Source organism: Salmo salar, unplaced genomic scaffold (genome assembly GCF_965601325.2).
Source record: "Salmo salar unplaced genomic scaffold, fSalSal1 ptg000257l, whole genome shotgun sequence".
NCBI classification, from domain to species: Eukaryota; Metazoa; Chordata; class Actinopteri; order Salmoniformes; family Salmonidae; genus Salmo; species Salmo salar.
The window spans coordinates 2883977-2901038 of NW_027675339.1; the positions used below are offsets into that span (position 1 = coordinate 2883977).

The following is a 17062-nucleotide window of genomic DNA, read 5'->3' on the forward strand; positions in this document are numbered from 1 at the left end:
GCTATCTCTCTCAGAATGACCTTCTTGATCCTAATCAGTCAGGTTTCAAGACTGGGCATTCAACTGAGACTGCTCTTCTCTGTGTCACGGAGGCTCTCCGCACTGCTAAAGCTAACTCTCTCTCCTCTGCTCTCATCCTTCTAGACCTATCTGCTGCCTTTGATACTGTGAACCATCAGATCCTCCTCTCCACCCTCTCCGAGCTGGGCATCTCTGGCACCGCGCACGCTTGGATTGCGTCCTACCTGACAGGTCGCTCCTACCAGGTGGCGTGGCGAGAATCTGTCTCCGCACCACGTGCTCTCACCACTGGTGTCCCCCAGGGCTCTGTTCTTGGCCCACTCCTATTCTCGCTATACACCAAGTCACTTGGCTCTGTCATATCCTCACATGGTCTCTCATATCATTGCTATGCAGATGACACACAATTAATCTTCTCCTTTCCCCCTTCTGACAACCAGGTGGCGAATCGCATCTCTGCATGTCTGGCAGACATATCAGTGTGGATGACGGATCACCACCTCAAGCTGAACCTCGGCAAGACGGAGCTGCTCTTCCTCCCGGGGAAGGACTGCCCGTTCCATGATCTCGCCATCACGGTTGACAACTCCCTTGTGTCCTCCTCCCAGAGTGCTAAGAGCCTTGGCGTGACCCTGGACAACACCCTGTCGTTCTCCACTAACATCAAGGCGGTGACCCGATCCTGTAGGTTCATGCTCTACAACATTCGCAGAGTACGACCCTGCCTCACACAGGAAGCGGCGCAGGTCCTAATCCAGGCACTTGTCATCTCCCGTCTGGATTACTGCAACTCGCTGTTGGCTGGGCTCCCTGCCTGTGCCATTAAACCCCTACAACTCATCCAGAACGCCGCAGCCCGTCTGGTGTTCAACCTTCCCAAGTTCTCTCACGTCACCCCGCTCCTCCGCTCTCTCCACTGGCTTCCAGTCGAAGCTCGCATCCGCTACAAGACCATGGTGCTTGCCTACGGAGCTGTGAGGGGAACGGCACCTCCGTACCTTCAGGCTCTGATCAGGCCCTACACCCAAACAAGGGCACTCCGTTCATCCACCTCTGGCCTGCTCGCCTCCCTACCTCTGAGGAAGCACAGTTCCCGCTCAGCCCAGTCAAAACTGTTCGCTGCTCTGGCACCCCAATGGTGGAACAAGCTCCCTCACGACGCCAGGACAGCGGAGTCAATCACCACCTTCCGGAGACACCTGAAACCCCACCTCTTCAAGGAATACCTGGGATAGGATAAGGTAATCCTTCTAACCCCCCCCCCCTTAAAAGATTTAGATGCACTATTGTAAAGTGGTTGTTCCACTGGATATTATAGGTGAATGCACCAATTTGTAAGTCGCTCTGGATAAGAGCGTCTGCTAAATGACTAAAATGTAAAATGTAAAAATCTGGCCCATAGAGACTAAAGGACTATGCTGTGGCCCCCACCATCTGGCCCATAGAGACTAAAGGACTATGCTGTGGCCCTCACCATCTGGCCCATAGAGACTAAATGACTATGCACTCTACGCTGCACACCACCTCAACGGGGATGTGGTGGAGGGTAAACCCACGTAAACGCACTTACACACCTTTTTATTTGTAAAATAGCGTTTACTCAACACTGTATTTTGTTAATGATCGTTTACCACTTCTTATGCGTTTCCAGCGTTAAGTCTAAATTCTATCGCAGAAACCGGGTCCAGGTTGGTCAGCATGATAAAGAATCATATCTCAAGGTTACTCTGTCTATTGAATGTCTGACTACGACCTAACTTTATAATAGTTATATGTAGCCAAGACTTACCAGAGTCTGTCAGTCTGTCCTTCAAATCAACACATTTATCCTGCTTCTAATGTTGCAGAGAAATGTGCGCTACATTTTCTACAGTCATTTTGTAACGGTGTAGACTACACAGTTACTTTCACTTTCATATGAGGAAATCACGTCCCTTCTGACGTCACTGGTGTATGGGAAAATAATGATGACAGAAGAGCCTCTACTAACTAGTAATAATATGTCATTACAGGTATTTATTCTCTAACTCTGTCCTTTATTGTTCAGAAATACTTTATTTGTACTTCTCTCCATATAGTGTGTTTTCCTCTTTTGTCATCTCACCATGGATCCTGCACTCAGCCGTCTCCCCACCCTGATAATAAAGTGTTTTATTGGTATCTTCCACTAGATGGCAGTAAACACCTGCTGTAACTACACTTTACAACAGCATTCCTTATTCATAAAGGCAGTGTCTCAAAGGAGGAGTGCTGAATCAGGATCAGGTCCCCCTCTCCATGTAATCTGATTCATTATGATCTAGGATCAGGTCCCCCCTCTCCATGTAATCTGATTCATTATGATCTAGGATCAGGTCCCCCTCTCCATGTAATCTGATTCATTATGATCTAGGATCAGGTCCCCCCTCTCCATGTAATCTGATTCATTATGATCTAGGATCAGGTCCCCCCTCTCCATGTAATCTGATTCATTATGATCTAGGATCAGGTCCTCCTCTCCATGTAATCTGATTCATTATGACATAGGATCAGGTCCCCCTCTCCATGTAATCTGATTCATTATGATCTAGGATCAGGTCCCCCCTCTCCATGTAATCTGATTCATTATGATCTAGGATCAGGTCCTCCTCTCCATGTAATCTGATTCATTATGACATAGGATCAGGTCCCCCCTCTCCATGTAATCTGATTCATTATGATCTAGGATCAGGTCCCCCCCTCTCCATGTAATCTGATTCATTATGATCTAGGATCAGGTCCCCCCTCTCCATGTAATCTGATTCATTATGATCTAGGATCAGGTCCCCCCCTCTCCATGTAATCTGATTCATTATGATCTAGGATCAGGTCCCCCCTCTCCATGTAATCTGATTCATTATGATTGTTTTGTCTCATGTCTCTTTATATTCATATAGCCTGGGGGTATTGCTTATTGTATTGCTTACATCTTAATATATAGACTTTTATATCAACCCTCTATCCCAGAAACACCCAGCTATGTTCAGGGTACTGATGAAGGAAGGGTTTATTACTATTGTAGTACTGACTTTAATATCAACCCTCTATCCCAGAAACACCCAGCTATGTTCAGGGTACTGATGAATGAAGGGTTTATTACTATTGTAGTACTGACTTTAATATCAACCCTCTATCCCAGAAACACCCAGCTATGTTCAGGATACTGATGAATGAAGGGTTTATTACTATTGTATTACTTTTTTTATTAACTTAGCTACTGACTTGTTCTATTGTTGTTGTATTGTCAAGAGGTTAACCTGCAAGGAAGCATTTCAGTACATAATACTTGTATTGTGCTTTATATTATTATAGATATTTTAGGGTTGCCATGGATTTCAAGCAGGCAATGCCATCAGGTCCAAACCCAAAACAAGGAAATTGTAGGAGACAGGCGTGTTGGGGTTTCCTGCCAGCATGACCACCCGCTTCACTTCCTGAACATGAAAAAGGGTGAAAGGTGGGATGCAGTAATAAGGAGTTTTTTTCAGTTTCTTTTTCAGTATTTTATTTCAGTGTTGATTAATTGAGTTAATTTAGTAAATTGTATTTAGTTATTTAGTGCAGATAATGATGTACTTCTTCTGTAGTTTGTCAAATGCAGTGAACCTGCTGAGAGATGAAGGAGGGGATGAGAGGCCAGAACATCAACCTCATCTTCATGGAGGACATTGATGCCAGATGCAGTGAACCTGCTGAGAGATGAAGGAGGGGATGAGAGGCCAGAACATCAACCTCATCTTCATGGAGGACATTGATGCCAGATGCAGTGAACCTGCTGAGAGATGAAGGAGGGGATGAGAGGCCAGAACATCAACCTCATCTTCATGGAGGACATTGATGCCAGATGCAGTGAACCTGCTGAGAGATGAAGGAGGGGATGAGAGGCCAGAACATCAGTCTCATCTTCATGGAGGAAATTGATGTCAGATGCAGTGAACCTGCTGAGAGATGAAGGAGGGGATGAGAGGCCAGAACATCAGTCTCATCTTCATGGAGGACATTGATGCCAGATGCAGTGAACCTGCTGAGAGATGAAGGAGGGGATGAGAGGCCAGAACATCAGTCTCATCTTCATGGAGGACATTGATGCCAGATGCAGTGAACCTGCTGAGAGATGAAGGAGGGGATGAGAGGCCAGAACATCAACCTCATCTTCATGGAGGACATTGATGCCAGATGCAGCTACATGTAATGAACTTTATTTATTCAAGATCTCATTGATTTTAACATTTTAATATCAGTTTCTCCAAAAACAGTTTTAACATGAACATTTTGTCCATAACTTTTTAGAGAAACTTTCCTGAATTGAATCATGGGACCAGATTGGTTGTTCCAGGTTTCCATGCTGATGGACATGACTTGCCATGTCAGGTACTTGAACAGGATCATTAATATTATCAGTAGGTATTAATTCATATTTTATAAGGTTTTAACCAAATAACCCTTTTACCATGGTATGACATGATTTTATATTTCTAGATGAAATTCAACACCCGATATGTGGAAGGTGCTTGACTGGCAGATGGGGAGCAGATGGAGAGGCTGTGGTCGTATCTGAGGCGCTTTGGGAAGGTCACCAAAGAAATGAGGCCGTCCCATCTTATTGACCTCCTGACTGATGCACTTCTCCACCATGGGAAAACGCCAGAGGCTACGTTAGTACACTTGGAATTGTTATTCATTTACTTGATGCTGGTTGACTCTAGTGATGTTCCTAACATTTCCTGTTGTTTTGATGTAGTGGACTCTCTGCCATAGAGGGTTTCCCCAGCAACAGAAGTTGCAACAGAGGCAAAAAGGGAAATGGAAGAAATTGCACAGTCTCTTCCAGGTAAACCATTGTATCAATAATCTAAGCATAGAATTTCAGTATTGATTAGAAATGTTGTCACATCTGTCACTGTTGTTATGTTGTAGGAACAACACTGGACACCATTAGGGATTGGGGCAGGAATGTCAGTGTTGTTATGTTGTAGGAACAACACTGGACACCATTAGGGATTGGGGCAGGAATGTCAGTGTTGTTATGTTGTAGGAACAACACTGGACACCATTAGGGATTGGGGCAGGAATGTCAGTGTTGTTATGTTGTAGGAACAACACTGGACACCATTATGGATTGGGGCAGGAATGTCAGTGTTGTTATGTTGTAGGAACAACACTGGACACCATTAGGGATTGGGGCAGGAATGTCAGTGTTGTTATAAGTTGTAGGAACAACACTGGACACCATTAGGGATTGGGGCAGGAATGTCAGTGTCACCCTTGAGAGGCAAAAACCTGCTCTGTGCTGGGAGGAGCAATATGTTGCAATGCTCCAGCAACATACAATTGCCATGTATGTAATTCATTTCAAATGACTAAACAAAGTTGTTATTTTTCGACATGCATTATTGTATGCCCTCTGTAATCCATGTTTTATTTTCAGGGCACAGCAGGAAAGTGGAGATGGAACAGCTGTTTTTCAGCTTGTGCAGTTCGATAGGTACTTCCTCAGTTTTTAACAGTGTAATTGTTAGATCAATGAATATAATTGATGTCCCTGGTCAAAGTATTTAGAACCTTTCTGATGACAGAAAACTGAAGACGATGGAGAGGAAGAACAGCATCCTCCATCGATGGTCCCCCAACAGCAGTCGCATCCAGACTGCACTCCACAGACTGCAGAGTAACATATTGATGGTCCCCCACCAGCAGTCTCTTGCAGACTGCACTCCACAGACTGCAGAGTAACAGATTGATGGTCCCCCACCAGCAGTCTCTTCCAGACTGCACTCCACAGACTGCAGAGTAACAGATTGATGGTCCCCCACAAGCAGTCTCTTCCAGACTGCACTCCACAGACTGCAGAGTAACATATTGATGGTCCCCCACCAGCAGTCTCTTGCAGACTGCACTCCACAGACTGCAGAGTAACAGATTGATGGTCCCCCACCAGCAGTCTCTTCCAGATTGCACTCCACAGACTGCAGAGTAACAGATTGATGGTCCCCCACCAGCAGTCTCTTCCAGACTGCACTCCACAGACTGCAGAGTAACATATTGATGGTCCCCCACCAGCAGTCTCTTGCAGACTGCACTCCACAGACTGCAGAGTAACAGATTGATGGTCCCCCACCAGCAGTCTCTTCCAGACTGCACTCCACAGACTGCAGAGGAACAGATTGATGGTCCCCCACCAGCAGTCTCTTCCAGACTGCACTCCACAGACTGCAGAGGAACAGATTGATGGTCCCCCACCAGCAGTCTCTTCCAGACTGCACTCCACAGACTGCAGAGTAACAGATTGATGGTCCCCCACCAGCAGTCTCTTCCAGACTGCACTCCACAGACTGCAGAGTAACAGATTGATGGTCCCCCACCAGCAGTCTCTTCCAGACTGCACTCCACAGACTGCAGAGGAACAGATTGATGGTCCCCCACCAGCAGTCTCTTCCAGACTGCACTCCACAGACTGCAGAGTAACAGATTGATGGTCCCCCACCAGCAGTCTCTTCCAGACTGCACTCCACAGACTGCAGAGGAACAGATTGATGGTCCCCCACCAGCAGTCTCTTCCAGACTGCACTCCACAGACTGCAGAGGAACAGATTGAGGACCAGTCTGGAGGGAACCTTCAGTCTGCTGCTAGAACGGAGGTTCCTCTGTGGCCTGAAAATATGCAGGTTATAGATATATATTCAACAATAGGAACAAGTCAACTCATATCAGTTCTATGATAATTCTGGGTGGTCAAACACAATAATAATGTTTATTTGTATCTGTTTCTGAACTTGGTTTCTGTTGCTAATGATCTATTGTTGGATGGTAATCAGAGTAATTTTATAGCAGCTTTAGGTAATTTTTGATTTATTTATTTTTTGTTTAGATTGGATTACCTTTAACATATTTTCTGTCTGTATTATCTGTTATCAATAGATGGTCAAGGTATTGATTATGTCACACTCTGACCTAGGAGAGCTGTGTTTTCTCTGTTTAGCTAGGCCAGGGTGTGATAGGTGGGTGGGCAATCTATGTTTTATTTTCTATGTTTTGGCCGGGTATGGTTTCCAATCAGAGGCAGGTGTCTTTCGTTGTCTCTGATTGGAAGCCATACTTAGGCAGCCTGTTTTTCCTTTGTCCTTGTGGGTAGTTATTTTCTGTTTAGTTGGTGAAACCTGACAGAACTGTTTTGCTGTCGTTTTGTTTGATTGTCAGAGTGTTCTGAGTAAAATAAATACAAGATGAACATCTTCCACGCTGCACCTTGGTCTACTCCTTTCAACAGCTGTGACAGATTATCTGTTATCAATAGATGGTCAAGGTATTGATTATCTGTTATCAATAGATGGTCAAGGTATTGATTATCTGTTATCAATAGATGGTCAAGGTATTGATTATCTGTTATCAATAGATGGTCAAGGTATTGATTATCTGTTATCAATAGATGGTCAAGGTATTGATTATCTGTTATCAATAGATGGTCAAGGTATTGATTATCTGTTATCAATAGATGGTCAAGGTATTGCCAACTGCCTGTCCAAAAGGCCACGGTCGGTAGTAGCATAAAAACACATGTGAAGGACTACAACCTGAGGAGACGAGGTTTGTCCTCACAGCTCCTACAGGCCCTGGTGTATGAGGATGCAGTGCAGGTGGACAGCACTGATTGGTCCTGGAGAGCAGGAGGAGCAGAGGATGATGGGGAGGTGCACCTCAAGCTAAGGCTCTTGGTGCTCTTTGTGAAGAGAAGCGGAAGATTGAGGATGATGTCTTCACTGCCAAGATGTTCTACTCACATGAGCAGGAACTGATCGTGGAGGCCTTACAACATTACACAGAGCAGGAACTGATCGTGGAGGCCTTACAACATTACACAGAGCAGGAACTGATCGTGGAGGCCTTACAACATTACACAGAGCAGGAACTGATCGTGGAGGCCTTACAACATTACACAGAGCAGGAACTGATCGTGGAGGCCTTACGACATTACACAGAGCAGGAACTGATCGTGGAGGCCTTACGACATTACACAGAGCAGGAACTGATCGTGGAGGCCTTACGACATTACACAGAGCAGGAACTGATCGTGGAGGCCTTACGACATTACACAGAGCAGGAACTGATCGTGGAGGCCTTACGACATTACACAGAGCAGGAACTGATCGTGGAGGCCTTACGACATTACACAGAGCAGGAACTGATCGTGGAGGCCTTACGACATTACACAGAGCAGGAACTGATCGTGGAGGCCTTACGACATTACACAGAGCAGGAACTGATCGTGGAGGCCTTACGACATTACACAGAGCAGGAACTGATCGTGGAGGCCTTACGACATTACACAGAGCAGGAACTGATCGTGGAGGCCTTACGACATTACACAGAGCAGGAACTGATCGTGGAGGCCTTACGACATTACACAGAGCAGGAACTGATCGTGGAGGCCTTACGACATTACACAGAGCAGGAACTGATCGTGGAGGCCTTACGACATTACACAGAGCAGGAACTGATCGTGGAGGCCTTACGACATTACACAGAGCAGGAACTGATCGTGGAGGCCTTACGACATTACACAGAGCAGGAACTGATCGTGGAGGCCTTACAACATTACACAGAGCAGGAACTGATCGTGGAGGCCTTACAACATTACACAGAGCAGGAACTGATCGTGGAGGCCTTACAACATTACACAGAGCAGGAACTGATCGTGGAGGCCTTACAACATTACACAGAGCAGGAACTGATCGTGGAGGCCTTACAACATTACACAGAGCAGGAACTGATCGTGGAGGCCTTACAACATTACACAGAGCAGGAACTGATCGTGGAGGCCTTACAACATTACACAGAGCAGGAACTGATCGTGGAGGCCTTACAACATTACACAGAGCAGGAACTGATCGTGGAGGCCTAACAACATTACACAGAGCAGGAACTGATCGTGGAGGCCTAACAACATTACACAGAGCAGGAACTGATCGTGGAGGCCTTACAACATTACACAGAGCAGGAACTGATCGTGGAGGACTTACAACATTACACAGAGCAGGAACTGATCGTGGAGGCCTTACAACATTACACAGAGCAGGAACTGATCGTGGAGGCCTTACAACATTACACAGAGCAGGAACTGATCGTGGAGGCCTTACAACATTACACAGAGCAGGAACTGATCGTGGAGACCTTACAACATTACACAGAGCAGGAACTGATCGTGGAGGCCTAACAACATTACACAGAGCAGGAACTGATCGTGGAGGCCTTACAACATTACACAGAGCAGGAACTGATCGTGGAGGCCTTACAACATTACACAGAGCAGGAACTGATCGTGGAGGCCCTACAACATTACACAGGGCAGGAACTGATCGTGGAGGCCTTAGAACATTACACAGAGCAGGAACTGATCGTGGAGGCCCTACAACATTACACAGAGCAGGAACTGATCGTGGAGGCCTTACAACATTACACAGAGCAGGAACTGATCGTGGAGGCCTTACAACATTACACAGAGCAGGAACTGATCGTGGAGGCCTTACAACATTACACAGAGCAGGAACTGATCGTGGAGGCCCTACAACATTACACAGAGCAGGAACTGATCGTGGAGGCCTTACAACATTCTGATGATTGTTGGAGCAAGATGGATGTTGTCTTGGGGAAAGAGCTGTCCTTGCTGGAAAGCTTGATGAGCTACAGCACGCAGAAGGACAATGTGAATCGTTCAGAAGGGCTTTTATTGAGGGCAGAAACTATGAAGAGGAGGAGGATGACTATTATGATGTCGACGATGACGATGACAACGATGGTGATATTGATGGAGGAATAGATGAATGAGGCTGAGGGTGATGACTACAACAACGATGGTGATATTGATGGAGGAATAGATGAATGAGGCTGATGGTGATGACTACAACAACGATGGTGATATTGATGGAGGAACAGATGAATGAGGCTGAGGGTGATGACTACAACAACGATGGTGATATTGATGGAGAAACAGATGAATGAGGCTGATGGTGATGACTACAACAACGATGGTGATATTGATGGAGGAATAGATGAATGAGGCTGATGGTGATGACTACAACAACGATGGTGATATTGATGGAGGAATAGATGAATGAGGCTGATGGTGTGTTGTTTTTAACATGTCCATTGCTTTTTAATTGATGTCATTGTATTCCTGAACCTTTGTTTATAATGGTATGTTTTTTTGCTCTTTTGGGGTTGAAAGAAGCACATTTCTGTTTAATTGTTAGATGTGATACAGGCCAGTGTTGCATGTCATTTACTATTGATGTCATGGTGAGGAGAACCTGACTTGAGCCTGATATTCCCCAAGAGTCTAATGGAATAGACAGGTTTGCTTCCTCTAAAGTATTGTCTTGTATTGACCTGTTAGTTGTGGAGTTTGTAAATATATTTTATTTAACCTTTATTTAACTAGGCAAGTCAATTTAGATTATTTTGCAAATATTGTCATGTGAATATCTAGATCACCATCATCAATGTAGATTATTGTGTAAATATTGTCATGTGAATATCTAGATCACCATTGTCATCTTTAAATAAATGAATAACTTCTGCAGCTGATTCTGCCTGGCACCCGCAAAATTTAACCGTCCAATAATGGAATTAGTAACTAAGGATTGTAGCTTTAAGGGTTCAGTATGTAGCCTACAGAGAAACACATTCAGAGATCAAGCCTTGACATTTCAGATAAATTCACTTTGCAGGAGAGGGGAGACTGGAGGCCATGGTGGGGTCAAAGTAGCACATTTAATAAATAATTATTCTAAACAAAAACATTGTTTCTATTGAACCTGCCATACTAATAAAGGCATTTTAATCAATTATATGAAGAGTGCCTTGGTCCTCCTTTCTTTTTGATGACCAACTCACCCCTTTTACCAAAGAGCACCTTCTGTCTACCAACATTTACTATTGTGTACCTTAGTAGCGCTTCCCTTCCTCCTCTTTCTACTAACCCACAAAGGGGTTAGAACTACAATTCCGGCGCCATTTCCGGTTGCCGTCGCTGGACGCGATGCAACGTGAAACAGGGAGTTGTAGTTCTTCACAGAAAGCCCAGGTGTATTCAAACCATTACAGTTTTAACATTTACATTTTAGTCATTTAGCAGACGCTCTTATCCAGAGCGATTTACAGTAGTGAATGCAGACATTTCATACATTTTTATTTTCCCGTACTGGGAAAAAAATGACACACAGTTCCTCAGCATTGGAACATTTTGGAATCACAGTCATGAAACCCCCCTTAAACATATGACACAATGTTCTCACTACAACTGAGGACTCTTACAGTGGTGGACTTTATGTTAATAAATAGGTCTCAAATCAAATCAAAGTTTATTTGTCACGTGCGCCGAAAGCAACAGACCTTAGAGTGAAATGCTTCCTTACAGGCTCTAACCAATAGTGCGAAAAAAAGGTATGTGTGTGTGTGTGTGTGTGTGTGTGTGTGTGTGTGTGTGTGTGTGTGTGTGTGTGTGTGTGTGTGTGTGTGTGTGTGTGTGTGTGTGTAGGTAAGTAAAGAAATAAAACAACAATAAAAATACATTTGAAAATAAGAGTAGCAAGGCTATATAAAGACATCGGTTAGTCAGGCTTAAGAGTTGTGAACCACAAATATGGCGTCTTTTTGTAGTTTTCTTCCTAACTCTAACCCTTGCTCAGTTGATCTGCTTTATCAATGGTGCAACATTCAACCCCTCCAAAATGCCTTAATTCATCTGATGCATCCCTCACACAGATCCACTGACATCCGAATCACTATTTCAATTTGTCTACAGACTCAATAGTATTTGCATTTCAAAATGCAGTATTCTCATTCATTTTGATAATTCTTTCTCATTAAGGGACATTCACTCAGAGGATTTGTTCAGATCAATGTGCTGCTCTAACATTTTAACACTGAGCCATGTGACTATACAGTAGCCTACATCTATAGTCTACTGTAAAATCATATGCTGCTTTAGGCTAAATACTATAGTTTTCTGTGTGTTTCAAAAGGACAAATGGAAAGAGGTCCTACTGTATTCTAGATGGTGGTGTAGAGTATCTACAATGTGACCCCCCTAAATAATGGTGGTGTAGTGTATCTACAATGTGACCTCCCTAAATAATGGTGGTGTAGAGTATCTACAATGTGACCCTCCCTAAATAATGGTGGTGTAGAGTATCTACAATGTGACCCCCCTAAATAATGGTGGTGTAGTGTATCTACAATGTGACCTCCCTAAATAATGGTGGTGTAGAGTATCTACAATGTGACCCCCCCTAAATAATGGTGGTGTAGAGTATCTACAATGTGACCCCCCTAAATAATGGTGGTGTAGTGTATCTACAATGTGACCTCCCTAAATAATGGTGGTGTAGAGTATCTACAATGTGACCTCCCTAAATAATGGTGGTGTAGAGTATCTACAATGTGACCCCCCTAAATAATGGTGGTGTAGTGTATCTACAATGTGACCTCCCTAAATAATGGTGGTGTAGAGTATCTACAATGTGACCCTCCCTAAATAATGGTGGTGTAGAGTATCTACAATGTGACCTCCCTAAATAATGGTGGTGTAGTGTATCTACAATATGACCTCCCTAAATAATGGTGGTGTAGTGAATGTACAATGTGACCTCCCTAAATAATGGTGGTGTAGTGTATCTACAATGTGACCTCCCTAAATAATGGTGGTGTAGAGTATCTACAATGTGACCTCCCTAAATAATGGTGGTGTAGAGTATCTACAATGTGACCTCCCTAAATAATGGTGGTGTAGTGTATCTACAATGTGATCTCCCTAAATAATGGTGGTGTAGAGTATCTACAATGTGACCTCCCTACATAATGGTGGTGTAGTGTATCTACAATGTGACCTCCCTAAATAATGGTGGTGTAGAGTATCTACAATGTGACCTCCCTAAATAATGGTGGTGTAGAGTATCTACAATGTTACCCTCCCTAAATAATGGTGGTGTAGTGTATCTACAATGTGACCTCCCTAAATAATGGTGGTGTAGAGTATCTACAATGTGACCTCCCTAAAAAATGGTGGTGTAGTATATCTACAATGTGACCTCCCTAAATATTGGTGGTGTAGTGTATCTACAATGTGATCTCCCTAAATAATGGTGGTGTAGAGTATCTACAATGTGACCTCCCTAAATAATGGTGGTGTAGTATATCTACAATGTGACCTCCCTAAATAATGGTGGTGTAGTGTATCTACAATGTGACCTCCCTAAATAATGGTGGTGTAGTGTATCTACAATGTGACCTCCCTAAATAATGCACAAGTTACATTTTAACTTCATTCAAGAGGAGAGAATGTAGGAGACTAATAAAGCAGGTAGAGGACCATTTTATGGGGCTGAAACCTAAAGCGGCAACTGCAGCGCAATCAATAGGAGGTGAACAGCACCTGGTGCTGATAATATAGCAGCACAATCAATAGGAGGTGAACAGCACCTGGTGCTGAAAATATAGCAGCACAATCAATAGGAGGTGAACAGCGCCTGGTGCTGATAATATAGCAGCACAATCAATAGGAGGTGAACAGCACCTGGTGCTGAAAATATAGCAGCACAATCAATAGGAGGTGAACAGCACCTGGTGCTGATAATATAGCAGCACAATCAATAGGAGGTGAACAGCACCTGGTGTTGAAAATATAGCTAACTTGTTATGCAAGTGGCGCCAATCAACAGGTGGAGAAAACTACACCAGTCAAGTAATTCATTTCAACAATAATCTTCCTTTTAATTTGACTTTAAAAACAACAAGAGGGCTTAATTGGAGTCTATTTCTTCAGAGTGAAGGCACATATAAATTAACTTAACTGTCTGAGCTAGGCTGTGTGGGGGCGAAGGCCCATATAAATAATTTAACTGTCTGAGCTAGGCTGTGTGGGGGCGAAGGCCCATATAAATAACTTAACTGTCTGAGCTAGGCTATGTGGGGGCGAAGGCCCATATAAATAACTTAACTGGCTGAGCTAGGCTGTGTGGGGGCGAAGGCCCATATAAATAACTTAACTGTCTGAGCTAGGCTATGTGGGGGCGAAGGCCCATATAAATAACTTAACTGTCTGAGCTAGGCTGTGTGGGGGCGAAGGCCCATATAAATAACTTAACTGGCTGTGCTAGGCTGTGTGGGGGCGAAGGCCCATATAAATAACTTAACTGGCTGAGCTAGGCTGTGTTGGGGCGAAGGCCCATATAAATAACTTAACTGGCTGTGCTAGGCTATGTGGCTTAACAGCATCTTTCACAAGACAACAACATGGCCTAATAGAAGAGGGATTTGTATTTATTTATTAGGCCGACTTACAACTGCAACATGGCCAAAAAGGCAGCATCCTACATAAAACAATAATTTAAAGAAAAAAAGGTGATGTCTGTGTCTGAGTGTCTGTAGCCCTGTATCAGGAGTGACCAGAGTAACCTGAGTGTCTGTAGCCCTGAATCAGAGTAACCTGAGTGTCTGTAGCCCTGTATCAGGAGTCTGGGGATAACCTGAGTGTCTGTAGCCCTGTATCAGGAGTCTGGGGATAACCTGAGTGTCTGTAGCCCTGTACCAGAGTGACCAGAGAAACCTGAGTGTCTGTAGCCCTGTACCAGGAGTCTGGGATAACCTGAGTGTCTGTAGCCCTGTATCAGGAGTGACCAGAGTAACCTGAGTGTCTGTAGCCCTGTACCAGGAGTGACCAGAGTAACCTGAGTGTCTGTAGCCCTGTATCAGAGTGACCAGAGTAACCTGAGTGTCTGTAGCCCTGTACCAGGAGTCTGGGATAACCTGAGTGTCTGTAGCCCTGTATCAGGAGTGACCAGAGTAACCTGAGTGTCTGTAGCCCTGTATCAGGAGTGACCAGAGTAACCTGAGTGTCTGTAGCCCTGTATCAGGAGTGACCAGAGTAACCTGAGTGTCTGTAGCCCTGTACCAGAGTAACCTGAGTGTCTGTAGCCCTGTATCAGAGTGACCAGAGTAACCTGAGTGTCTGTAGCCCTGTACCAGAGTGACCATAGTAACCTGAGTGTCTGTAGCACTGTATCAGGAGTGACCAGAGTAACCTGAGTGTCTGTAGCCCTGTATCAGAGTGACCAGAGTAACCTGAGTGTCTGTAGCCCTGTATCAGAGTGACCAGAGTAACCTGAGTGTCTGTAGCCCTGTATCAGAGTGACCAGAGTAACCTGAGTGTCTGTAGCCCTGTATCAGGAGTGACCAGAGTAACCTGAGTGTCTGTAGCCCTGTATCAGAGTGACCAGAGTAACCTGAGTGTCTGTAGCCCTGTATCAGGAGTGACCAGAGTAACCTGAGTGTCTGTAGCCCTGTACCAGAGTGACCATAGTAACCTGAGTGTCTGTAGCCCTGTATCAGGAGTGACCAGAGTAACCTGAGTGTCTGTAGCCCTGTATCAGAGTGACCAGAGTAACCTGAGTGTCTATAGCCCTGTATCAGGAGTAACCAGAGTGTCTGTAGCCCTGTATCAGGAGTGACCAGAGTAACCTGAGTGTCTGTAGCCCTGTATCAGGAGTGACCAGAGTAACCTGAGTGTCTGTAGCCCTGTACCAGAGTAACCTGAGTGTCTGTAGCCCTGTATCAGGAGTGACCAGAGTAACCTGAGTGTCTGTAGCCCTGTATCAGAGTAACCTGAGTGTCTGTAGCCCTGTATCAGGAGTGACCAGAGTAACCTGAGTGTCTGTAGCCCTGTATCAGGAGTGACCAGAGTAACCTGAGTGTCTGTAGCCCTGTATCAGAGTGACCAGAGTAACCTGAGTGTCTGTAGCCCTGTACCAGGAGTCTGGGATAACCTGAGTGTCTGTAGCCCTGTATCAGGAGTGACCAGAGTAACCTGAGTGTCTGTAGCCCTGTATCAGGAGTGACCAGAGTAACCTGAGTGTCTGTAGCCCTGTATCAGGAGTGACCAGAGTAACCTGAGTGTCTGTAGCCCTGTACCAGAGTAACCTGAGTGTCTGTAGCCCTGTATCAGAGTGACCAGAGTAACCTGAGTGTCTGTAGCCCTGTACCAGAGTGACCATAGTAACCTGAGTGTCTGTAGCCCTGTATCAGGAGTGACCAGAGTAACCTGAGTGTCTGTAGCCCTGTATCAGAGTGACCAGAGTAACCTGAGTGTCTGTAGCCCTGTATCAGAGTGACCAGAGTAACCTGAGTGTCTGTAGCCCTGTATCAGGAGTGACCAGAGTAACCTGAGTGTCTGTAGCCCTGTATCAGAGTGACCAGAGTAACCTGAGTGTCTGTAGCCCTGTATCAGGAGTGACCAGAGTAACCTGAGTGTCTGTAGCCCTGTATCAGGAGTGACCAGAGTAACCTGAGTGTCTGTAGCCCTGTATCAGAGTGACCAGAGTAACCTGAGTGTCTGTAGCCCTGTATCAGAGTAACCTGAGTGTCTGTAGCCCTGTATCAGAGTAACCTGAGTGTCTGTAGCCCTGTACAAGGAGTGACCAGAGTAACCTGAGTGTCTGTAGCCCTGTATCAGGAGTGACCAGAGTAACCTGAGTGTCTGTAGCCCTGTACCAGAGTAACCTGAGTGTCTGTAGCCCTGTATCAGGAGTGACCAGAGTAACCTGAGTGTCTGTAGCCCTGTATCAGAGTAACCTGAGTGTCTGTAGCCCTGTATCAGGAGTGACCAGAGTAACCTGAGTGTCTGTAGCCCTGTATCAGGAGTGACCAGAGTAACCTGAGTGTCTGTAGCCCTGTATCAGGAGTGACCAGAGTAACCTGAGTGTCTGTAGCCCTGTATCAGGAGTGACCAGAGTAACCTGAGTGTCTGTAGCCCTGTATCAGAGTGACCAGAGTAACCTGAGTGTCTGTAGCCCTGTATCAGAGTAACCTGAGTGTCTGTAGCCCTGTATCAGAGTAACCTGAGTGTCTGTAGCCCTGTATCAGGAGTGACCATAGTAACCTGAGTGTCTGTAGCCCTGTATCAGAGTGACCATAGTAACCTGAGTGTCTGTAGCCCTGTATCAGAGTAACCTGAGTGTCTGTAGCCCTGTAT

The 17062-nt window shown here is 45.0% G+C and overlaps 1 protein-coding gene across 1 annotated transcript in view; it reads left to right on the top strand.

Moving 5' to 3' along the window:
* The window catches only part of LOC123733406 (NLR family CARD domain-containing protein 3-like), a 121283-nt gene that overhangs the window by 60110 nt on the left and 44111 nt on the right, over nucleotides 1-17062 (top strand). The gene's annotated exons all lie outside the window — the stretch shown is intronic.